This window comes from Chiloscyllium punctatum, chromosome 25 (assembly GCF_047496795.1).
Source record: "Chiloscyllium punctatum isolate Juve2018m chromosome 25, sChiPun1.3, whole genome shotgun sequence".
Classification (NCBI taxonomy): domain Eukaryota; kingdom Metazoa; phylum Chordata; class Chondrichthyes; order Orectolobiformes; family Hemiscylliidae; genus Chiloscyllium; species Chiloscyllium punctatum.
The window spans coordinates 7,372,889-7,398,813 of record NC_092763.1 but is presented as its reverse complement, the minus strand read 5'-3'; the positions used below and the strand labels follow the sequence as shown (position 1 = coordinate 7,398,813).

The 25,925-nt window shown below is 38.5% G+C and overlaps 1 long non-coding RNA gene across 1 annotated transcript in view; it reads right to left on the bottom strand.

Annotated features, from left to right (window-relative positions):
• LOC140495638 (uncharacterized) overlaps nt 1-25,925 on the bottom strand; it is an 85,339-nt gene that overhangs the window by 37,026 nt on the left and 22,388 nt on the right. Inside the window, exon 2 of the long non-coding RNA XR_011964061.1 lies at nt 9,130-9,268. This is a non-coding gene — a long non-coding RNA (uncharacterized lncRNA). The remainder of the gene's footprint in view (nt 1-9,129; nt 9,269-25,925) is intronic.

The window sequence follows — 25,925 nt, the reverse complement described above, 5'->3', positions numbered from 1 at the left end:
CACATTCTCCCCGTGTCTGCGTGGGTTTCCTCCCACAGTCCAAAAATGTGCAGGTTAGGTGAATTGGCCATGCTAAATTGCCTGTAGTGTTAGGTGAAGGGGTAAATGTAGGGGAATAGGTCTGGGTGGGTTGCACTTCGGCGGGTCGGTGTGGACTTGTCGGGTTGAAGGGCCTGTTTCCACACTGTAAGCAATCTAATCTAATCTATAGCTTGAATATTTTTCACAATGCCTTACCATCCTATTTTCTTCACCATTTTCATAGGAAACAGAACAGGTCCTTAGTAATGTGAACAGCCAGTATTTGTATCTTTCACAAATGATAGTTTAACATAGTCCTCCATATATGGACTCTGACTAGGAGGACTTTCAAGTGCCTGTCCATAGACCTTTGACATACCAGCTTCATTCAGATGAATACATGTTGTACAAATGTGGTAGGAGATTATAAATACTGTATGATCACCAAGACCTTGTCCTCCCATAGCCCTCAAAACTCCTTTATCTCCCCATCGATCTCATTGCTAATGAGGTTCCACACATTGAGTTATGACTTTGCCTCTCCATATCACCACATATGCTCCAGCCCTATAGCATATACATAATAATGACTATGTTGCACTGTTCCCCAAACCCCAGCGCATTTCCTTGATGACCTGAACCACCACAGTAATTCACATCCTCCAACGCTCGATCATCTACCCTATCACCCACTTGTTTGTGAGTTCAGCTGCTTTTACGATTCCTGATACCTCTGCTACTTGCCATGCTTCCTCCAATCCTCAGAACTAACTTCTTTGATTTCCCTACCATGACAGAGGGCTTTGATAACACTGTTTGACTTTCATTGAACTGATCCCAGGGCTGGTCCCATTGGCCTGTAGCCCACTGCCCTGCCTACCTTTGATGGACAGCTGAGACTAATCTCCATGGAGCTCCTTGACTTAGGGAAAATTCACACACTGGTTCCAGTTGACCTACATGACTGACCAGGTCCTAGTTCCTGATAAGTTTTGCTATGGACTCCCTGCCCCTAACACTCCAAGCTGAATGACACCCTGAGCTCCTAAGCTGACATTGGACACTGCTCTTAACTTACTGTGTTGGGTCCCCTTGACTGAAAGCTGTCTTCTTTAACCTAACCAAAGACTACTTCCCTTAAACTGGCTGTTTGATTAAAGGGTGTGCAGTTTGTTTGCTGTGTAAGCTGTTAGCACGTGGTGACATTGACATAGCACAGTGCCATCCAGCAAAAGTCTCATGCTCTTGACTGGTCTCTGCTGGCAGAATTGACAAGCTGTTTGGTTTTGCATCCATGCTCAAAGGCAAGGTACAACAGAAGGACTGAGAATCTTTAAGGAACAAGGTACCAAAAGGCAAGGCAGATATGTTGAGAGAAATCAAGTTGATGGAATGTGGAAGCAAGGAGCCATAAAATGACCATCTGTCCCTGTGCATGAAGTGCCCTCGCAGCAGCATTGTAATGAAAAGTACTGGTGTGCTCCAGTTAATGTGGCATCAAACTGTATTGTAAGTGAGTCAGAGATGCACCATGAGGGTGGTACGTATCTGATGCCAACCATTGCGTGCGGAGTTGAGGGGAGTGCTGGATGGTACAGACGTCTCACTGCCTTTGCAGTGTACCCTGAAATGACAAGGACTGCAATCTAAAATAGGAGGAACAGACAGTTAGCTGGAGTTGCCAGATACTCAATCTAATAGGACAGTAAGCGATGCTAATAGCTGGACCAGGAGGTCTTATTGGTGAGCATATACTACAGACCTCGTTGTGATCATAACGACTGGACCCAAAGTAAAGAGGAACTGCCTTCCAAAATATGCATGTGTTTAAAGTTTAGCAGAGGGAAAACCACAGTATAAAAAAGATTGAGAAAATGAATTGGATTGAGTTTAAGATGTTGTGCTGTTGAGAATCATTATCTTCCTTGCCCATGGAGATGTTATTGCTCAAGTTTGTTTTCTTCCTGTAGAGTCAAGATTCTTCTGGTGTTTTAATTTAATCCTGAATCTTGGCCCCTTCGTCTTTAACCATCTCTCTCCTCAACTGGGAATTTAACTGCTTGTAAGAGTCCTGCTTGAAATTGTAACAAATTAAGGAACTTCACCTGGGTTCTGGAGTCCTAATGCATTCTCTGATTGGAATCATCCACTGTATTTAAATAGTTAAACGGTTTGTCATCATTTACTAGACAGTGGATAAAACATTCAAGATATTTAATATACCGCTGGATGGCATGAAGTGATAGCCTCAGTATTGTTGCAATTGAGCTTCAATGGCTTTTTCGCTCATCCTTGACCTTTTTTTATGTTCTTAAGTATATGCTACTATTATCAACATCAGCCAATCAAATTGTGCGATAAATCAAAGAAAACAGAGACATGTGGAAATGTCAAGTCAATCAAGCACTGTCTTTTTAAATATAGCTTACTGAAATGTCAATGAAGGGTTGTCATGAGAAAGACATTTATATTGCATGACATGAGACACAGGAATACAATGTGCGTCCCTCCAGGTAAAATTCCACAGATAACCTCACTCTGGAAGTAAATGCAGATTTAAATGTTAATTTGCAGTTGTTTTGAGTACTAACTAGAAATATAAAGTTTAGTTTCAATTATTATAAAACAATAGGAACCTGTTTCATGTTAATTTTGCAAATAAAATGGTTTAAAATGTCGTGCAGTTGCCACTTGTGGATCAGACAATATTTCATTCTTGGACAAAAGTTGTAATGATGCATATCATTTCTGATCACGGGTGTAACACATGAGGTAACAAATGATGAAAACCAAATCAATTTTTAAAATCTAGGATGCCAAACCACAATCTGCCTGAATATGGAGGGGAGATTCTGAACTGAGTCTATGGTAATTGCATTATCTTATCCCCAGCGTATTTGTAAGCATTATGTTTCACATACCTTCTAAATTGTTATGCTTTGTTTGTTGGGATGTTTCTGTTGTTCCAATTGGATTCCTTGTCTTTAGTTTACCAGCTAATTGAAGCAGAACATAGCCAGTCAAAAAAGAAAATAGACATTTGCAAAAGTAAACCATTGATTTTGGTTTATCGTGATGTATAACCATTAAAGGTAGCCAGTGGAAGTATTATTATTGTGTGCTTTATTTGTCAGCATGAACCCTAATTGGCATGATTTAATCATTTAAAATTATTGGCATCTGACAATGGACGAGATGGATACCGAAGGGTCTGTTTCCCTGCTGTATATCTCTTACTCTGACTCTGAAAAACTAGGCTACTGCTTGTGCTAAGCTTGGAACCAAAAGGGGAAAGGTACTCAACATTTAAATATTAATACTCTCAGCTGTTAACCATAATCTGGAGGTACTGGTTTTGAACTGGGGTGGACCAGGTCAGAAGTCACATGACACCAGTTTATAGTCCAACAGGTTTATTTGAAATCACAAGCTTTCAGAGTGCTGCTCTGTTGTCAGGTGAAGTAAAGTCACTTCTGACTTTTTTGCCCACCCCAGTCCAACTCCTACACCTCCACCTCATGGCTCCCATCAATATTACAAACTGCCAGCTCAAAATGGAGAGGACACAGACATCGGGTTTCTGCAGAGATGCAAGAAGGCAGAGAACATCCCGAAAGGACTACAGATTACAAATGCACTCAAGTCAGCCTACAACACAGATTACACTGAGAAACTCTGCCATTTCACCTTTTGCACACTCCTCAATCATCTGATACACCAGTTCTACAGCAGATGCTGCAATCTCTTCATCTGAGGAAGGGGCAGTACTCTGAAAGCTTATGATTTCAAATAAATCTTTTGGACTATAACCTGGTGTTGTATGACTTCTGACCACAGCTTTTAACAACTGAAAGATACAAATGAGTATGGGGAAGGCATTTCATCTGGATAAATCTATAAATTCTGCAATACATCTGAATCAAAAGGCACTAGATGAGCCTTGAACCCTTTCACCTTACTTTTGTCAACCATTTCATCTCAAGTCTTCAACCAAAGTCCACAATTCCTTGTTATTAATTCCCTGCATGTTAGCATCAATGTAATGTTTAGTATTTGTTACCCATCCTAATTGACCTCAAAAGATTAAGGCAGAGACACCTTCTTGATCTGGTACACCCACAGGGATGCATGGAAGGGAATTCCCAGATTTTGACACAGCGGCAGTTAAGCAATGATTGAATAATTACAAGATCTGACATACTGGAGCTTAACAGGGAACCTTCAGGTGGTAGTGTTCCTCTCTGTTACTCTTGTCTTGCTGGATTCTGGACATCATGAGTTTCGAAACTCTCATGGTTGGAGGCTTTGCAAGTTGCTTTGGATCATTTTATATATGGTGCACACTGTTGCTGATGTACTTTGCTGCCACGATACTAGAAAAAATGATTGGTGATGGTCATAAATTGATCAAGCAGCCTGCTTAATTCTGAATGATTAGCTATGTTCTTCAAGACTCTTGCCTGTCTAATTCTGAATGGTGACAAATTTCATGAGTAGGTTTGAAGCTGTACCCATTCAGGCAGGTGCAAATGACTCAGTCACATCCTTGCCAAGGCTTTGTAGATAATGGATGTGATTTGGAATGTCAGAAAGTGAATTACCAACTGCTGTATTCCCAATTATTGTTGTGGTTGGTCCAGCTAAATATCTGGTAAATGGTAGCTTAGTATTTTGATTGGGGGTTCAGCAATGGTAATGCCATTGAATGATCAGAAATGATTAGATTCTGTCTTGTTGGACATTATCTTTGCCTGGCAGCTGTATGGCACAAATGTTACTTGTCAGCTCAAGCCTGGTTGTCTAGGTCTTGTTGTATTTAGACACAAACCTCTTCAGTATCTGAAGAGTCTGAAATGATGTTGAACGTTGTGCCATCATTTAATGATCATTCCTGCTTATAGTTTTATGATGAAGGGAAATTTGTTAATGAAGCAGTTGATGATAGTTGGGCATCGGATGCTACCCTGACGAAGGGTTCTTGTGGTGCAGTGGTAAGATCCCTACCTCTGGTGCAGGAGGCCTGAGGTCACATTCCCACCAGCTTCATAGGTGTGTAATAATATCACTGAACAGGTTGAAAAGAAAATATCTATCCTGAGGGATCCATGTACTGATATCCTGGGGCTGAGATGATTGGTTCTAACAACGACAACCTTTATGCTGGGTAAAGCTACAATTAGGGGTTCCTAAGTGATTGCTATTGATTTCTGTTTTGCTAAAGTAGCTTGCTGTCACCCTCACTCAAATGCTATCTTGAACAGGTTGGTGAAGAAGACATTTGGCATGCTTGCCTTCATTGGCCACAATATTGAGTATATGAGTTGAGACATGATGTCCAGGCCATTGGTGAAGCCCCTTTTAGAATATTTCATACAATTCTGTTTTCCCTCAGATAGGAAAGATGTTATTAAACTTGAGAGACTGCAGAAAAGATTCAGTAAGGCATTGCTGAGGCTGGAGGGTTTCAGTTATAGGGAGACGCTGAAAAGATCAGGGCTTTTTTTCTCCATCATTGAAGATGGGGATCCTCACGGAACCATCACTTCAGGTTGATTATTAATTGTCCATCACTATTCACAAACTGGATGTAACAGGATTACAGATCTTTACTTTATTCCATTGGTTTTGAGATTGCTTAATTCAGTCTATTACTTGTTGCTTTTTTTTTATGTAGTATGCAAGCAATCATGAGTTCAAGCTTTACCAATTTTAGACTTTGGCGACGTTGAGGCATTCATGATGTAGATAGAGCACATGCTGATGTCTGTTTCCTGCAACTTATTTTCCCTGGAGATAGTCGCCAGTTTTTCGCCAGAAGCTGCTACTGAAATAGCCCCAATTCTGCATCAAGCATAGCTGACCAGGGGACAATGCTACTATTGCCACCTGTCACAGCAGGCATATTAGAAGAGTTTACAGGTTGATAACCAACCTTTTGGGCCATAAGAACACATATTCCATGGCCACTGAGTCATGAAATGGTTTTTTAACCCAGAGTTACTATTCAGGCATATTACCCATGGCAAAACAAGATCTCCTCATTTCACCAGGATGTCACCATTTATTTTGGTTTGCCTGGTTCTGCTCCTGCATGCTTTCATGAAATCTTCATTCAACCAAGGTTGATCTCCTCACTTGCATGAGGGAGATGACGTATCATGATGTTAAGGATTATAGTTAAATAGAGTTTCACAGCACCTCAGGGACATCCAGCTTCTAGCTGTTAGATTTGTTCTGAATCCATCTAATTTAGCACAGCAGTAGTGCCACACAGCATTATGTAGTTTGTCTTCATTGTGAAGATCATACCTTCTCTACACAAGCACTTGCAATGGTCATCCCTGGCGTTACTATTATGGACAGACAGCAAGGTGAGAAGTGAAGTCAAGTAGGTGTTTCCCTCTGGTTGATTCTCTTCCCAGCTGCTACAATGTCAGTTTGTCAGATATGTCCTTTAGTGCTAGCCAACATTATCAGTAATAGAGTCATAGAAATGTACAGCATGGAAACAGACCCTTCGGTCCAACCTGTCCATGCTGACCAGATATCCCAACCCAATCTAGTCCTACCTACCAGCACCCGGCCCATATCCCTCCAAACCCTTCCTATTCATCTAACCATCCAACTGCCTTTTAAATGTTGCAATTGTACCAGCCTCCACCACTTCCTCTGACAGCTCATTCCATACACATACAACCCTCTGTGTAAAAAAGTTGCCCCTGAGGTCCCTTTTTATATCTTTCCCCTCTCACCCTAAACCTACGCCCTCTAGTTCTAGACTCCCCCAACCCAGGGAAATAATTTTGTCTATTTATCCTATCCATGCCCCTCATAATTTTGTAAACCTCTATAAGGTCACCCCTCAGCCTCCGACGCTCCAGGGAAAACAGCCCCAGCCTGTTCAGCCTCTCCCCATAGCTCAAATCTTCCAACCCTGGCAACATCCTTGTAAATCTTTTCTGAACCCTTTCAAGTTTCACAACATCTTTCTGATAGGAAGGAGACCAGAATTGCATGCAATATTCCAACAGTGGCCTAACCAATGTCCTGTACAGCCGCAACATGACCTCCCAACTCCTGTACTCAATACTCTGACCAATAAAAGAAAGCACACCAAACGCCTTCTTCATTATCTTATCTACCTGTGACTCCACCTTCAAGAAGCTATGAACCTGCACTCCAAGGTCTCTTTGTTTGGCAATACTCCCTAGGACCTTACCATTAAGTGTATAAGTCCTGCTAAGATTTGCTTTCCCAAAATGCAACACCTCAGTGATGAAGTGTTATGGATCAGATCAAACTCTCTCAAAATATAAGATTGTCTCGACCTTAAATGTTTCTTATTTTAAAGGTATGCAATTCAATTGCTCACTATACTGGACGTTAAGCAAAATACATTTTATTTCTACATTGCAGTTAAAATGCATACCAATTAAAAATAAAAAAAAATCAGTTTAACTATAACCCTATTGAAATAGAATCACAGAATTCCTATCCTTAACAATGCTTAATAAATTCCTATGCTTAAAAAGGCTTAACAAAGGAATTCATATATTAACTACTGCTAATTAACTGTTCCAATAGAGTAACATCCCACAAACACACCCTTGTCAAAGACATATTCCGTAAAATAGATGGTCTCACATGCAATTCTAGCAGCAGGAAGAGAACCCCAGCTTTTAGCTGTAACAGAGCGAGGAATAAAAGCTTCCACTTTCAGCTTAAAGACCCCAGCAATTGGTGCTGAAAGCGAAAACTAAAATTTCTGGTTCTGTGGGAGTTTGACACCAACCAATCAGGCTGCCTCTATTGTTCCAACGCAAGAAACAAAAACAAGGTGTCACAAGCCGTTTACTTTATTCGGTTTGAGCAGACTTTTCATCACCTCTGTCTCAACATTTCTTCATTTTAAAAAAAAAGGATGAAATACCCTCTTAACATATATTGTCACAGAAATCATAGATTCTTGATAATAAAAGGGCAAAATGTTATATTAAGGAAAGGCACCTTACCTTTAAGAAAGTTCACAGTTTAATGATTCAACGTGCTGCGTGTTTACAATGTTCTGACTCTGCCTGAAAGTTAGTATGCTGTGTACTTGCAATCTAACTAAATAGAAATCGGGTAGTTGCTATATTGCATGCTTCATGACTTATAATATGTCCTACAGGTTTAAGTGGACATAGGCAAAGAGTTAGTTAATCCTTGATGAGTAACTGACTATTGGACCATGACCGTTAATATGACAAATGTTGACAGGAATAGGTAAGTGCGTGGCATCAGATCACCTATGATCTTATTAAATGGGCCAATAAGCTTGAGGGGCCAAGTGGCTTATTTTTGTTCCTGATTCATATGTTCATCCTGTTGATAGGTATTCCTATCACCCATTGAAGGCATATGATAGGGCCTTGCTACCTTCAGTACTTCTTCCAAGGGGTGTTCAACATGGCGGAGTACTAGTTTATCAGTTGAGGGAGGGAACTAGGATTCAATAAGTAGGGTATTTTACAGCCCATATTTAATCTCAGTTCAAGAAATTTCATGGGACCCAGAGTCTATATTGAGGGCTCATAAGTCAACTTCCTCTTGATAATGCATCGGTATACAGTCACCTTTGTTGCACTTGTTGTGCCAGTAGGTTGTGATAATGAAGTGGGAGACATTGGGTGTAGGATATGATTTAGAGTGAATGACTGTATCAGCCTATTGCTGATATTATATTGTAAATGGCAAAGCTTGATTGATTAACAAATGAATAAATTGTTGATTTATATAATTTAGAAGTCAGACAGCAATGTCACAAATTATCAATTTGTTTAATAACACAGCTGTAAAACATGGCTAATAGTATCTTCATAGTAAATATAAAAATTACCTATTACTAAATAAATTAGCAATGCTACAGGCAAAATGGTATTTAAATTCTACCAATTTTTTTTAACATTCGTATGCTTAATTAACACTGAAATAAAATGTCCAAGACTGATGTGAAGTCAGTTTGATTATTTAGAATTAAACTCCATGCACATCTAAAAATGTTTAAAATCTTCTTCTCTAAGTTCATAACTTTTAACAACATGATGCCTTAATCTTGTACAAGCTTACCCTCTCAAGCTGGCCATAGTAGAATTGGTTATTTCACTTCTCCAATCACTCTGTTCACTTCAGAGATGTTCAAAACATAGGAACAGGAGTGGACCGCTCAGTTTTTGATTTTGTTCAGTTCAGTTAAGACAAATAGCCTCTGAAGATAAAGAAGATTATTTAATTTTGCGGCAATTTTAATAATTTCATCAGCAATGTTTGGACTGTATATTTCTCTCACCACCCTCATCTTTCAAAGTTGTAGTTATTAATACTAACACTCCTCTAACGTAATGTTAATTCAACCTACAATTTTAATGTAATGATGATTAGAAACTGATTTATTTTTAAACTATTGATTCATGATTGTCCTAGAAAAGAACCCTCAATCCCAGTCAAATGGAATATAGATCAGTGGGCATGATGTGGAGGAGCCAGTGTTGGACTGGGGTGGACAAAGTCAAAATCACATGGCACCAGGTTATAGTTTGTGTGAAAATGTAAGCTTTCAGAGCCCCAGCTCCTTCCTCGGGCAGTTTAGGTGTGAAGCTATTCTGGTCAGTCAGTAGGCAGTCAATTAATGTGGCGTTTTATAAATTCCTACTTTGGAAATAAAACCAGTCTGGCTCCAGGCTGAGATACAAACACACTTGAAACATGACCTCACACCTAAAATACATTGTCTGACATGGTGTCACTTTATTCTGATTAAACCTGAAGTTATCTTGGGGCACTGATTTAAAAGAAATTCTGGGATTTACATATTAATCATTTGAAACCTGCATCTCCATTCTAACTGATGAAAGACTTAATAGCCATCTAGGTTTGTTCAATACATTCGCAGAAGTTGTATGATCCTTTGATCTTTTACTTATAAATTCTGTGCCCATTGTATTCTTTCTCACTAGCTGCCTGAGGAAAGAGTGAGGCGCTGAAAGGTTGTGGTTTCAAATAAACCTGTTGGACTACAACCCTGTATTGTATGACTTTTGACCGTAGATAAGTAGGCTATTGTACTAACAATGACAGTTCTCAATTGGCAATTCTGAAGTCTTGGCCATTATATGCTCCAGGCTAATTGAATAGCCCAATGTAAACTGAAAATAATGTTTTTGCTTTGCTACATCTATACATTGAATGTAGATAATGCTTGATTCCACCTGCCTTCCCTACTGCTTTCACTAACACATGATGACTTTGCTTGAGGGAAATGATTGAAGAATTACTGTTATATTCAGAAAATGCCTTCGAGAAATTCATAACATTCAGGCCAATTTACATCCAACAAAGTCTCAAACAATACTGTGACAATGACCTAATTTGTTAAGTTACAGAAATATTTTTGTCAGGACACTGGAAAGAATATGATCTTGCATTTCCTCAAACATTGACCCTGGAATCCTCTACTTTTATCTGAGAAGATCCAATTGCAGTGTATTTCGGTAATGGTAATCTCATGGGAAACCCTCAAAACTGTTGTGTAAGGGGTTAATTCTGGTGATATGCTAATGAGACACAGCATAAATCATCATGAAGTAATACAATATCACATGAATGTGTGCTATTTTGCAGTATCATGAGACAAAATCACAAAGATGTTTTTCTCAATAAAGTTAATGTTTTCCTTACCTCAGCAGACTTTTTAAATATTCTTTGGCTGCACACTTATTTTTCTTAAAGCCAGGTGTACATGTGTATTAAGCACCAATCAGAAACATTGAATATGTCTGTTCATAATTCCTCAATAGGACAAAATCTCTATTTATGTTTTACAGTTCAGCACTACTTCTATTATCTGAACTTGCTTTTCTCTGCACCTAGGCTGGTGCACTTGTAGTGTGGAAAGCAAAGATTGTGTATGATGTGAATTTATTGTTCACTTTGAATGGATGGTCTTTCTATTCATTGAGCATACTCTGCAGTCCCACATGCAGTTTGGTAATTGTAGGCCGGTTTCTGCTTCATTGAGTCATTTTAGCAGCATGGAAATATTCTGTAACTGCTGTCAGATTCTCGGGATGGTGATTTCTTTCCAAGCTTTGTTTTCTGGTGTGCAGTTTGGGATGGATGCACACCTGAATCAGATATTGTTGCTCTCCCCAGCCAGTGTCATTCTTTGATACTTTAGTGTCAGTAAAACTGGATTGTGTGAATGATTTTTGAACCATAAATCTAATCACATATCTATACTGTTTGGTAAACTTCACAAATAGCAAGTGTCATGGTACCTCTCAAGGGACACTGCAGCATTTCATTGTGTTTACCTTGAGCAAACAGAAGTCCTAATGAGCAGAATCTAATGTCACAGATAATCTATAGTTTATCTCTGTGTAAGTCAAATGCTAACCACAGGTGTAGTCACTCAATTGAATTAAATTTTATCAAATCTTTACCCGATAGTTGATGGGATGTGGTAATGTGCATAACAACATCAACTTGTACTTATATAGCTTCCTTTATGGAATAAAGCACTGAAAGGATTTTTATCAAACAGAATTTGATTCATTTACTGAGGCATTCAAAGCAAAATCAATTTTAAAAGATAACCCTTTAAGCACTGTCTGAGGAGAGAAAAGTAGGGAGATTTCAGATCCTAAGGCTTAGGTAAATGAAGGCAGAATGAGTGGTGAAAATAAAGGAAATGTGTAAGACCAAAAGTGGAGGAATGCAGAGATCTTGGAGGATATCACGGGTAGGAGGGCAAGTTTTAAAAACAAGGATAAGAATTTAAAAATGAAGCTTCTGAATTGGAATATTTGGCATGCATTGGGTGGGTGAAGGGATGTGTTTTGAGAGACAGTAGGCCTGGAACAATGAACTGATGGTGCAACAGCTCTATTCACAGTAGAAAATTCAACAGCATAGGAGGGGAATAAATCAACATGATCAAGCTCTGATAAGTCATTTTTATACTGTTTCTAAATATAAACACATTCCTTTAGTTTTGATATGAAACTTGGATATGATCATAAATTCAGAAAGTTGTGCAAGTTTAGTTTAAAGAAGCCTAATTACTAGCTGTGTTCAGCATCTAGTTTTTATGAATATTTGGCAAGGTTGATTTTCTATGAGGCAAAGGGATTGTGTTGAACCTGAAGAACTGTAATTGCTCATAGTTAACAAATCTATGTGGATGACCATTTTATGTCAAGGTTGTCCATGATTTTATTTTTGATAGCAATGGTGTATTTGTGATCCTTTTTCGCTGAATGATGAAAATGGTCAAGTGGTAAACCTCAGAAAATCATATTGCAATTTTTTGCTATCACTCCTAATGATCAACCCATTAGCCACTTGGTCAATTGCCTGTAATCTCTAAACTCAAAGTTGTCAGCTCAGGACATGCTTCAAGAGCTTTTCAAAGTTTAGAGATTTGTGACATACTGATTGACATTCATTCAACCTGAACTACCATCCTAAGTCTGAGAGAAAGCTCATTCTTCCAAAAACTGCTTTGCAAACATGTGAAATAGCAACTGAGGTATGCCTCTAGCTCCTCGGTCTACTCAGTCATTCAATAAGATCCTGGCTGGTCTGATCACTCCATATCCTGAGTTACTCCTGATAATCTTGTAACTCCTTGCTGATCAAGAACCTATCCATCTCCAACTAAAAAGTACTCACTGCCCTTTGGAAAAGAGTCTTCCAAAGATGCACAACCCTCTTTGTCAGAAACGTTCTCATGCTTTTGGGATGATTTCTCAAATTATTTTTAGGCCGTGATTCTACCATTTCAATAGCTACCCTGTCAAGAGCCCTCTGAAACTTATGTTTTAATAATGTCAGCTTACTTTTCTAAATTACAGTTGATATAACCTTAGCCAGCCCAAGTTATCCTCACAAGACCAAGTATTAGTCTTGTAAATCTTCTCTGAATTAATTTCTATGCACTTACATCCTTCCTTAAATAATGAGATCCAGTCTCTACACAATATTCCAGTTGTGGTCTGACCAATGCCTTGTACACCTGAAGCATTATGTCATGATCCTGGATCATAACACTGGATCACCTTTGGGTTTATTGAAGCTTTAACTTCAGTGTGTGTTTGGTGAAAGAAGCCTGTTGCAGCTAAAGAGATGACTGAAAATGCAAATTAAATTATTGTCTGGACAAAATGATTCAGAATTATCACAACTGACAAAGCATCAAGGAAGCTTCCAAAAGGGTGGATTGAAAAATGAAAAAAAAAATGCATTGCAAACTGAACTTTACTCCTGGACTTCATCTCCAATTGTGAGCATGATGAAAGAAAAGACAGCAGTCCAGACAAGAAATATGTCTTGTATATTTCTATAAAATACTGATCTGTGTGCGCTTGTGGAACATTGCTTGCTAGTGAGTTGTGGTACTCCTATGTAGTGATCTGACTTCACATGCAAATATGCTATGATGGTCACAGTCAAACAGCCACACTTTCATCAACCCTGCCTTGCAGGTAAAGATTCTCTTGATCTGAGTGCCAGAGCCAGCTTTCCAGCAAGCCATTCACAAGGAAACTTTCTTCGTCCTGTGTGCTGCCAGTTAACCACCATAAACTGAACAAAAGGCTTTCAAATGACCAGAAAAGCCAAGAGTTTCAAAATTGACTGTTCAACTGTTAATGTTTCACAACCTGTAGAATCTAATTTATATGTCTTCTATTTTAGACTTTTTTTTTGAGTCTACCTTCTCATTTCTGATCTGTGAACCTTTGTGTTTTATTATTATTATTTCTTCTCATGTTTAGTAACCAGTAAACTCATCTGTTAGCTCAAGCCTAATTACATTGACTCCTTTTAATATCTACTTTCATTTGGTTTGGGAGAAAGCTATCCACATGGAAGGGGAACACGGATTCATCCCTCCTTACCCGTGAACTTGCAAACTTCTTATATCCGAGCTGAAATCATAACTAAGTTTGGGGGTATTCTCCTGGATCTGATGGTAACAATAAACTCCTTACTTTTGTGTTCAGTTCCTATCACAACAATTAATATTATTATCTTAGATTTCCTAATTATTTACTATAGTGATATAGTCACATTTTGTGGTTTACGCACTAGGATATCCAGATTTCTCTCCACATCTGAGCTCTATATTTATAACCATTTAGGTAATCTGTTTTGTTTTTATTTTGCCTATTAAAGTTCACAATGTAGTCAGTGGATGTGGTTTACTTAGACTTTCGGGAGGCTTTCGACGAAGTCTCGAATAGAGATTAAAGTATGTGGGACTGGGTGTAGTGTATTGAGATGGATAAAGAATTGGTGCACAGGCAGAAAACAGAGGGTTATAAATGAGTCAATTTTCTGAATGGCATGCAGTCACTCTGAGGGTATGGCAGGGATTAATACTAGGACCCTAGCTATTAATAATATGTGTTAATGATTTCAATGAAAAAAATATATGTAACACCTTAAAATTTGCAGATGACGCAAAGCTGGGTGGATGAGGGAGCTGTAAAATGGATGCAGAGATGTTGGCAGAGTGAGTTTGGTCAGACCAAATACCTAGCAGATGCAATAGCATGTGAGATAATACACTTTGATGGCACAATTGCCAGATTATTGGTTGGTTGCAAACAGAGAAGGCAATGTTCAACAAGACCTGGGTTTCCTTGTGCACCAGTCATTAAAAGTAAGCACACAGGTGCAGCAGACAGTAAAGAAGGCAAACTATATGCTCATCTTCATAGTCAGAAGATTTGAGTAGACAAGGATGACTTGCTGCGATCATACAGAGTATTGGGGAGGCCACACCAAGAATATTGTGCAGCTTTGGCCTTCTTATCTGAGGAAGGATGTTCTTGCTATAGAGGGGTGCAGCAAAGGTTTACCACATTGATATTTGGAATGGCAGGACTGACGTATAAGGAGAGATTTAGTCGGTTAGGAGTTTAGAAGAATGAGGGGGATCTATAGAAGCATTGTTAACAGGACTAGACAGGTTAGATGCAAGAGAGATTTTGCAATGGTGGGGAGGCTGGGGATATAGTGTAAAGATAAAAGGCAAATATTTTAGGGCTGAGATGGAGAATAATTTCTTCACCCAGTGAATGGTGACCTATGAATTCACTCCCACAGAAAGTGGATGAGACCAAAACCTTGTGTTTTCAAGAAGGAGACTAAAAGAATCAAGGGATATGCGGAGAGTTGGTGTAGGGAATTGAGCTCAATGATCGGCTGATCATATTGAATGGCTGAGCAACTCGAGGGGTGGAATGACCTATTTCCTGCTCCTTTTCTCTATGTTTATATGTAATAAATTGGTTAAATATGATTTCCTTTTCACAAAACTGTGTTGACTCTGCTTGATTACCTTGAACTTTTTGAAATCGCTTGCTTTAATGCCTTTTATTAATAGCTTCGGACACCTTCCTTATGACAGCTGTTCAGCTAACTGCCTGTAATTTGCTGTTCAATCTCATTCCCTTTTTGAATAAAGGAGAAACATTCACTATACTCCATTCAAAAGAAACACAGTTTAAATCTAGGGAACTTTGGAACTTTGAATATAGTGGGTCAGCTACCTTGCTAACCTCTCCTTTCAAGGCACTAGGATGAAGTCCATCAGGATTTTAGGACTTGTCGGTCTGCAATTCCAACAATTTGCTTAGAACCACTTCTCTGGTGATTTTTTTTTTCAAGTTCCTTCCTCCATTTTCCGATCTGAAGCTATTTCTGGGATGTTCTTTTTCATGCTTTGCAGTGAAGCAAAAACAAAATATCTATTCAGTTTATCTTCAATATCATAACTTTTCCATTCTAATTCACCAGATTCACTTTCTTAACAAGAATATTCACTTCATTAACCGTGTCCTTCTTATTAATAGCTATAGAAACTCTTACTATCTACTTTATATTTCAAGCTAGATTTCTCTCCAGCCTTGATTCCACATCACCCTCCCAAACCACCCCCCCCCCCCCCCATTAATCTTTTCAGTCAACTTTTGTTTTTCCCTTGAGGAGCCTCCTTCATAACAAGTTTATCAATTAATCCTATCTGGTTTAGTATAAGTTAAAAATTGCACAACACCAGGTTAGAGTCCAACAGGTTTATTTGGAAGCACTAGCTTTCACAGCATCGCCCGAAAACTAGTGCTTCCAAGTAAACCTGTTGGACTATAACCTGGTTTGGTGTGATTTTCAACTTTTGTCCACCCCAATCTAACACCGGCTCCTTCAAGTCATGTTTTAGTATAGTTTGCTTTCTGACAAACTCCATCTCATACTGTTCAACTAAGGAATTGTTAAAATATTCTTTGAATTCTTCTTTTTGTTTAGCATTGTCCATCTGATTTTCATGGCCTTTATCTATATTTTTATTCACAGAACTTCTGAGTAAAGCTAAAAACCATGTGTACTGGACTGTTTGAGTTCAGCATTCATGTTTTACAAGTTAAACAACATGGAAAGAATGTAAACGATGTAAGGTTCTAATCATAAGAGATGCATTTTTCATATGACATCAAGCTGTTTCCATGCCAAAATACCAAATGATTGCTTCTCTGCCTGTTACATAATTGTTTTGTTCTACAATATGTGCATAATATATCTGAACTAGTAACACAGCAATTTAATTAATTTAATACTGTACAAACAGGGAGTCATGATCATTTGATATTTTCTACTTGCCAGGCTTACAGAACTACTGGGAATCCTATGCAAGTTCTTTTGCTGCAGAGGTGTGGTACTATTATGAACTAGACAATTGTTAACCCTAACAGAGCTTACATGATAACTGAACGACTGGGAATTGATTCACTTGTGCAAAGACCTTTTCAACAACAAATGAGTGTTGGAAAAAATATAATTTTCTGACAAAATATAAGCATCTTAATTTTCATTCTGGCAAAGACTTTAACACACGTTTGTGGAGAGAAAGGGTCCTAATAGTGATCCAGGGACTGAGCTCTTAGTCAAGACTCATACTTTGATGAACCATTCTGTCTAGTTGTGTGCAGCTTAAAATGAAGGTAATGTGGGACAGTCAAACATTAAAGATCTCATCACACTATAATAGGAGCAGAGAGCTTTTCCCTCTTTCCCTTCAAATGATAACAGGTTACTCATTTAATCGATTGTTCACCCCAATGTGGATCACTTGCAAGTGCAAAATATCTGCCATGCTTCCAGAGCATGTTCAGTTTATGTCGTTCAATAGTGATTTGTTATATGGAACACAATGAGACATTCAAATGTTGGGCATATTTAAGTCACAGCATTTAATGTGAGCTTGCATGAACAGCTGTAAATAGGTCTTTATATTAATGTAAATGTATTGAGTTACTTTGGGTTCCACAGGCATCAGCTCACATCAAAAAATTTAAAGCAGATAGTTTAATACTTTACTAACTTGATACCAAAATTCAGTGGCTGAAGTATTCTGAAAGCACACGAGACAGCCTTCCACTGAAAGTGTGCTCAAAGCAGTGAGCCATTCATTTGACTGCATTAAATTAGAGAGCCTGGTTTTCCCATGGAAGCACTGCTTTACAGCAAAACGAAAAAAATTAACTGCTAACTGCAGAGGCCAAGGGATTGTGTGCAGCAGGCTGTGTAAACAGTTCCAGAACAATTACCAGTTTAACTTAGTGGGAAAAATTGTTTTGACAGTCTGTCTTTTGGAGCACTTTTGTGTCAGACTAGAGCATTTTCTACATTATACCAGTGACTCCACTTCTAAAGAGCTCATGGCCAGAAAAGTACTTTTGGATCTTTTAATCATGTACATAATCAAGTTATTTCCTCTTTTAACTGACAAGAAATATTCCTATATTTATCGATTATTTTTCCTTCACTTTAGAACTGATCGTTTAGTTTGCCTGCAGTTTAATCATCAATAAGGCTTAATGCAAATGAAAATGAATAACTCCCTGGGAACTCATATAAATAGACATTGTTTAATCTTTTCAAAACTCAGGATCATACCAAAAAAAATGATAGTCCTTTTACTTTCAGCATATTTGGCAATCCTGGAATAATGTGTGGTTGAAATTAAATTGCAAAAGTGAAGTCATGACAGAAATTTCTGCTCAAACTCTTATCAAAAACTTCAAATCTTCTGTGAATCATTTCAATTATGCTGTGTTTAGAATTTTTTTTGCCTTTCTGCTTTCAAAAAAATCTACTCTAATGTAAGAGAAGTAGTCTAATGCGGTTTTTATTATTCTAGCTGAAAGTGGATGTAGCATTTTTTAAAATTAATTGGAAGAAAAATACAAAAAGAAATTATGAACTACTGGTTAGTATTAGTTGAAATATGTTGACCAATCCTGGATATCATACTTTAAAAAGGATGTGAAGGCCTTGGAAATAGTGAAGAAGAGATTAGTGTTACGACACAGTGGTAAACCCTTCTGAAAGTTAAACCAAACATCCAGAAATGCTCACTTTGTCTCATAATCTGTTAAAATATGAGTGACAGAGAACTCCCAAATTCCAATATTTACAGAAAATAACATCAATTTATTTTTTAACTCAAAAGCGAACATGAAACAACAACTATTCACAACTCTAAGTCCCCTTTCTCTTAACTGCTCACCATCTGCCTCTACCTCTATAACAATATGCTGTTAAAATAAAATTACATCATCTCAATTTCCAAACCACAATTCTGGCTGGAGATCTTCCTGGGTTGTTGTCTTTCTTTTTACTACAAATATATTACATATGAAAAGGTACCTTTGATAGAGTGTGTTTATTGGGTCTCTGTTGATGGCAGTTGTTCCGTCTTCAATTTTGAAAATGCCTGCATTTTTATATCTCCAATATCAGATCATCTCATTGGTCCGATGTTAGCAAAACAATACATTCAAGCTTGATTGGGTTTTAGTATCTTGGGGCATAATTTAAACTGGTTAGATTCAAATTGTTGTCAAAACAGCAACTAACTCAGGTATTCATTTCATAGCCAAATGGTACATATTTTCAATTTTCCAGTACAATCTGGGATTGCCATTTAGTCATATATACGGGTGCCTATAATCTCTCAGTTCAGAACAACATTCACTCTCTCTGAAAGGTACAAGTACATGCCTTCAACTTCATAACATTAGATTAAGCCAGAGATAAAAACACTCAATTAAAAGGAACAACTAGTGAAACTGGGGTTATTCTTAAAGTAGGAAATGTAATGGGGAGATCTGAAAAGCATTTAATAGAATCACTAAAATGTAGAAGCTTGCCATTTAGCCCATCGAGACCACACTGATGCTTTGACCTGTAACCCCATATTTCCCAAGGCTAATCCACCTAGCCTGTGCATCCCTGGACACTATGGGCAATTTAGCGTGACCAATCCATCCTAACTTGCACATCATTGGAATGTGAGGGAAAACCCATGCAGACACAGGGAGAATGTGCAACTCCCACACAGACAGTTACCTGAGGCTGAACTGGAACCTGGATCCCTGATACTGAGAGGCAGCAGTGCAAACCATTGAGCCACCATGCTGTCCCCAAAAAGCATTAGAACATTAGAAAATAGTAAATAGATAGAGATGCAGGCCAGCTGGCCACTCAAGACCGATTCAACATTCATTAGAATAAAGGTTGATCTGACATTCCTCATATTTGCTTTCCTGCTTTTTCCTCTTAAACATTGATTCCCCTACTGATCAAGCATTTATCTATGTACCTATCTCAGCCTTAAATAGTCCCGAGGACTCTGTCCCATAGCTTTTTTTGGCCAAGGAGTTCCAAAATTCCACTTCACTCTCAAGAAATTTCTCCTCATCGCATCTTAAATTGGCACCCCTTTTTCTAAGATTATGCTTCTAGTCCTAGATTATTCCATGAGGAAAAACATCCTCTCAAAACTGACCCTTTTAAACCCCTTAAGAGTCTTATATGTTTCAATGAGGTCACCTCTAATTCTTCTAAACTCTAGTGAGTAGAGTCACTTAGCCTTTGCTCATAAGACAATCCCTCCATAACAGGGATCATCCTCCTGAACGTTCCTTGAATTGCCTGCTTTGAAAATATAGTTTCCCTTAAATACAGACTAATCCTGCTCACAATACTCCACATGTGCTCTCACTAGAATCTTCAACTGTTTGCAGTAAGACTTCTCCACTCTTATTCTCCAATACCATTGAAATGAGGGTTAACATTCCATGGCCATTTCTAATTATCTGCTGTACCTGTATGCTAGTTTTTTGTGTTTTGTGCACAGATACCCTGAAGTCTCATTGTGTTGCAGCTTTCTGCAGTTTTTCTAATCTTAAGTAATATTCTGTTCTTTGCCTCTTCCTTCCAAAATATCGACTTCACATTTTCCCACATTATACTCCATTTGCCAACTTTTCTCCCCAACTCACTTAACCTGTCAATATTTCTCTCTAAACTGTTTGTATCCTTCTTGTAAACTACCTTTCTACCTATTTTCATGTCCTCTACAATTTTGGCTCCAACACAATCACTTCCTTACTCAGGTCATTACTGTATATTGTAAAGATTTGTGGGGCCAGCACTGATCCCTGTGGAGCCCCAAAGGTCACAACAAGAGCGATGCATTGTATTCAGAGTTCCAAAAGGTTTTCCACCCAGAGCCTCAAAAAAGTTTAAGTTATAAGATAATATCCCACAATGTTGGAATCTGAAAAAGAACCCCCTATCCCCATTTGCTATTTCTTGCCCATGAGCCAATTCTCTATCCATGCTAATATACTACCTCCAACACCATATCTTTATAGCTAACTCTTTTAGGATTCTAGGATGCAAGCCATCAGGACCAGGGACTTAGCTGCCTTCAGCCTTATTAATTGCCTAATACTATTTCTTTAGTGATGGTATTGATGAGATGTTTGAAGAACTTTCCACTGTAAAGACTGTTGCGAAATATTTGTTTAACTTCTGTGCCATTTTCATATTTCTCATAGCCATCTCCTGTGATATTGTAAAAGGACCCATTTTTATTTTTACCTCTCTTCCTTTCTATTTATTTTAACAAGTACTTATTGGCAGTTATTATGTTCCTTGCTAGTTTGCCATTGAAGTTTACTTTCTCTATCTTTATCTATTTTATTCATCCTCTGCTGAATTCTGAGTGATAGTCTTCAGGGGTATCACTGCCTTTTGCATCCTTTATATTTTTTCTTTCAACTTAATATTTTGTTTAATTCCTTGATTGGCTATAGTTAGTTCATCCCTCTCAGAATCTTTCCTACCATTGGAATGTATCTTCATGGATTATCTTGAATTATCTCCTTAAATATCTGCTTGTTTACTGTTATTCCTGCTAATCTATCTGCCCTGTTCACTTTAGCTAAGTCTATCCTCATTTCATTATAATTCCCGTTATTTAAGTTAAACCCAGTTGTTCTGGCCCAACTTTCTCATTCACAAAATGAATGTTCAATTGTATCATATTTTGATGACGACTTCCTCGGAGATCTTTTATTCTGAAGTCATTCCCCATTACTAAATCCAAGACAGCAAGGAAATTATCCCAAATGCACTCTATGAACTTGTTGTTGTAGTACCTATCTTTTCCAATTTGATTAACTCAATCAATATGAAGATTAAAATTGCTCATAATTATTGTTCTCTTTTTTTTACTCCTTTTATTTGTTGATTTATTAGCTTTCCCATAGAGTGGCTACTGTTTTGAGTCTGTTTGGATTTCTTTCAAGTTTGAAGTTTGGATTACTTCTACCAATGTCATCTTCCTCTTGCTGTTTTACTACCTCTGCCCAAATGAACTCTACATCATCTGAACCTAGATCACCTCTCATAGTCCTTCTCATTTCATCTCTTACTAATAGTGTTAACCCACCACCTTTTCTATCCCAACTATCTCTCCAAAAGTTCAAGTGTCCCTAAATGTTAAGTTCCCAATTTTGATCTCCTTACAACCTTGTTTCTAAAATGGCTATGAGGTCATATTCATTTAACTTGATCTGTACCGTCAGATCATTGACTTTCTTCTGATACAAAGTCTTTAAGTTGGTTCTATTCTTGTGCTTCCTTGGTACAATATGACATTCACACATTCTGTCCATTCATTTTATTTTCTGAGACCACATCAACCCCATCATCAACCAGCAGTCTTTCCTTCTCCTTTACTTTGTACAATATTTCATGAATGTCATCATCACACCCCCCCTCCCCCGCACCCCTCACCACCTAACACCACTCCCACTTAACTCATCCCCCCCCCCCCCCCCCCCCCCCAACCTCTTTCTGTTAAAGTCATATCCATGGTTCTCGTTGTGCCAATCACCAGAACTCTGGTTTCAGAATGATTTAGGTGGAACTGACCCCACTGGAACAATTTCCTCCTTCCCCAGTATGTGTACCAATGACACATGAATCCAAACCTGTTTCTCCCACACCAATCTTTGAGCCACATGACTACCTCTTTGTGTTGACCCTGTGGCTCAGGTAGGAATCTGGAGGCTCTTACCTTTTTAGTTCTGGTTTTCAAAATAGCTTGTGGCTGCTCATTTTCCCTCAGCAGAACCTCCTTTCTCTTTTTTACCTGTATCATTAGTGTCTATGTGGACCGTGGCAACTGAATATTTCCCTTCCCACTCTTGGTTTCAATGGAACCCCGATGAGAGAGAGTCACACAGCATGGAAACAAACTCTTTGGTCCAACTCATCCACGTCAACTAGACATTCCCATTTGAACTAGTCCCATTTGCCAGCAAAAGGTTCATACCACTTCAAACCTTTCCTATTCATGTACCCCCCATCCATAGTTTTTTTCAATGTTGTAACCACTACTTCCCCGGCAGCTCATTCCATACACGCACTATTCTCTGCATGGAAAATTTACTCCTCAGGTCCTTTTTAAATCTTTCCCCTTTCACTTGAAACCCTATGCCCTCTAGTTTTGGACTCCCCTGCCCTAGAAATAAGACATTGTCTTTTCACCCTATCCCTGCCCCTTATGATTTTATAAACCTCTAAAAGATCATCCCTCAGTATCCAAAGCTTCAGGAAAAATGCCTCAGCCTATTCAGACTCTCTCCCTATACCTCAAACCCTTCAATCCTGCCACCATCCTTCCAAATCTTTTCTTCACCCTCTCAAGTATAACAACATCCTTCCTATATAAGAGCGAACAGCACTGTATGCAGTATTCCAAAAGTGCCATCAGCACTGTCCTGTACAACCACAATGTGACATTCTAATATTATGACAAATGAAGACAAGCATGACAAACACCGCCTTCACTATCCTGTTTACCAGCAACTCCACTTTCAGGGAACTATGTACCTATACCCTTCAGTCTCTTTGTTCAACAACACTCTTCTAGGTTCTACTATATAAGTCCTGCCCTGGTTTGCCTTTCCAAAATGCAACACCTCACATTTATCTAAATTTAACTTGCTCATTGACCCATCTGATCAAGGTCCTATTGTACTCTGAGATTATCATAGAATCTCAAACCCATTAGACAAGCTCAAAGCCTGAGGGTCCTTCAGCCCTACGTCCTAGTTCCCTCTATCTGGCTTGCTCACAGCCACATCTTCCTGTCCCTGATCACTGACTGAATTTGAGGTGGTTAATCCAAGGGGTGTGACTGCCTCCTGAAACTCAATATCTAGGTAACTCTCCCTCTTGCTGATGTGTCACAGTGTTCAAACTCACCAAGTCTGAGTGGAGTCTGTCAAGAAACCAACACTTGCTCAAATAGTGGCCACTATGAACCACAATAAGGTGTACCAGCTCCCACATCATGTGAATACAGTACATCGTTTGGCCCTGCCTTTTATTTACTTAGTCCTTAATTTGTTTTTTTTCTAATCATCTACTTGTATTTTAATTTCTAATCTGAAGAATATTTGTCCTGTTTGCCTTGAATCTGAAAGCAGTTGATACTAATCAAATTAGCAGCTATTACCAACCAATGAAAGTATGATTTTCATGTAGTCTCACGTTTTGCTTTACGCTGGGACCCTGATCATGGTCTTCAGTTTATCTTGGGCTGTGCCTCACTCAGCAGTATGATCTCCTTCCGGATTGTGCGAAGCTTACCACTTATTTTTATATGCCAACTCTCAATGGCAGTGGGGTTTGGTATATATGACAAAATCTGGTCCTCTCTCAGCCTAGTCCCTGTTGTGTTATATTCACCAGAAACTGCTGAGGTACTTGGGGTAGATTCAATGGAACCAACATTTCACAAACAAAAAACTGAAATTACTGGAAGAACTCAGTGGGTCTGACAGCATCTGTGGAGAGACAGCGGAGTTAACCAGTCTATAATTTACAGTTTTTTTTAGAAAGGCAATACATAAGAAATGCTTGACTTAATACAGGGACTCTTGTCTGCCAAAGGAAGCTCTATGGTATCTGTAGCATTCAACACTTCCTTGATTTCAAGTAACACTGTAACACTGATTATACTAATCTGACCTCGCTGACTAAAAAGCTGTTTGTATTGTGTGGGCAAATCATGAGACCAAAATGAAAGCATTATTTCTTGATCCTTAAGTCTTTTTACTTCCCAAAATTTTTCAAACTCTATTTTTTGTTATTCCTTGTCCACGTTGTACAAAACATTGGTGAGGCCTCTTCTGGAGTACTATGTCCAGTTCGGATCACCCTGTTATAAGAGAAAAATTATCAAGTTCAGAAAAGATGTTGCCAGAAATGGAAGGTTTAAGTAATCGGAAGAGGCGAGATAGGTTGGGATTTTTTACACTGGAGCATATGAGGTTGAGGAATGAACTTAGAGGTTTTGTAAATCGTGAGGGGTATAGATAAGGTGGGGGATTTCAAGACTAGGAGGCATAATTTTAAGGTGAGAGCAAATATACAGTACAAAGGACACGAGGGACAACTTTTTTACATAGAAAATATTTGGTGTGTGGAATGAACTTCAAAAGGAAGTGGTGGATCCGGGTACGGTTCTAACATTTAAAAGACAATTAGATAAGTGTATGAATAGGAAATGCGTGGAGGGATATGGGACAAGCACAGGCAGGTGGGACTAGTTTAGTTTGGGATTATAGTCAGCGTGAATTGGTTGGACAAAAGAGTCTGTGTAATGTAAGACTCCAGGACCTATTTTTAAAAAATGACATTCATAAAGCAGGCAGGAAAAAAAAGTAGATGTCTGAAATGATATTAAGACATTGTAAATCCATGTATTTAAAAAAAAAGGTAAGGGGGTGGGGGGAAGGCTGACAGTGGTAGATTTTCTTCTTCACTGCATGGATGGTAATCTTTTACATCAAATTTGATTTCCATCCAATTAATGTAAAATGTCTGATGTTTGTGTGCCAGATTTAAATAATGAAGACTGACTTGTCATTGAGTGAAAACAGCAAATACTGGAGATCACAGTGGGTCAGACAACATCCATATAGAGAGAGAGAGAGAGAGAGAGAGCGAGCTAATGTTTTGGGTCTAGATGACTGTCCATCAATTGGAGGGTCATCCAGATTTGAAACATTAGCTTGCTGTCTCTCTATGGAGGTGATCTGAACCACTGATCTCCAGTGTTTGTTGTTTTCAGTACAGATTCCAACATCTGCAGTAATATGCTGCTTCTTCCCTATAGGGTATAATGCATGAATGACATATTGTTGGTGACAGAACAGACACATCATGTTCAGAACTGGTAAGCATTCCTAAGAAAATGGAGGTCTAGAATTGTGGGCACAGAATGGCATGTTTTGAGTTAACAGTCAAATTGGACAAGTTCCTCAGTTAAACAAAGGAAGGGAAATCCGTCCTATTTCATCTGCCAACTGTAGTTTAACTAAAATTGCGAGAGGCATGTTTTTCCATAAAACTGGATGCCAATACTGGATTCTAGCAGATATTCTTAGAGCAAGAGTCAAGATGACTGGCAACATTCATGACACCAACCAAATGAT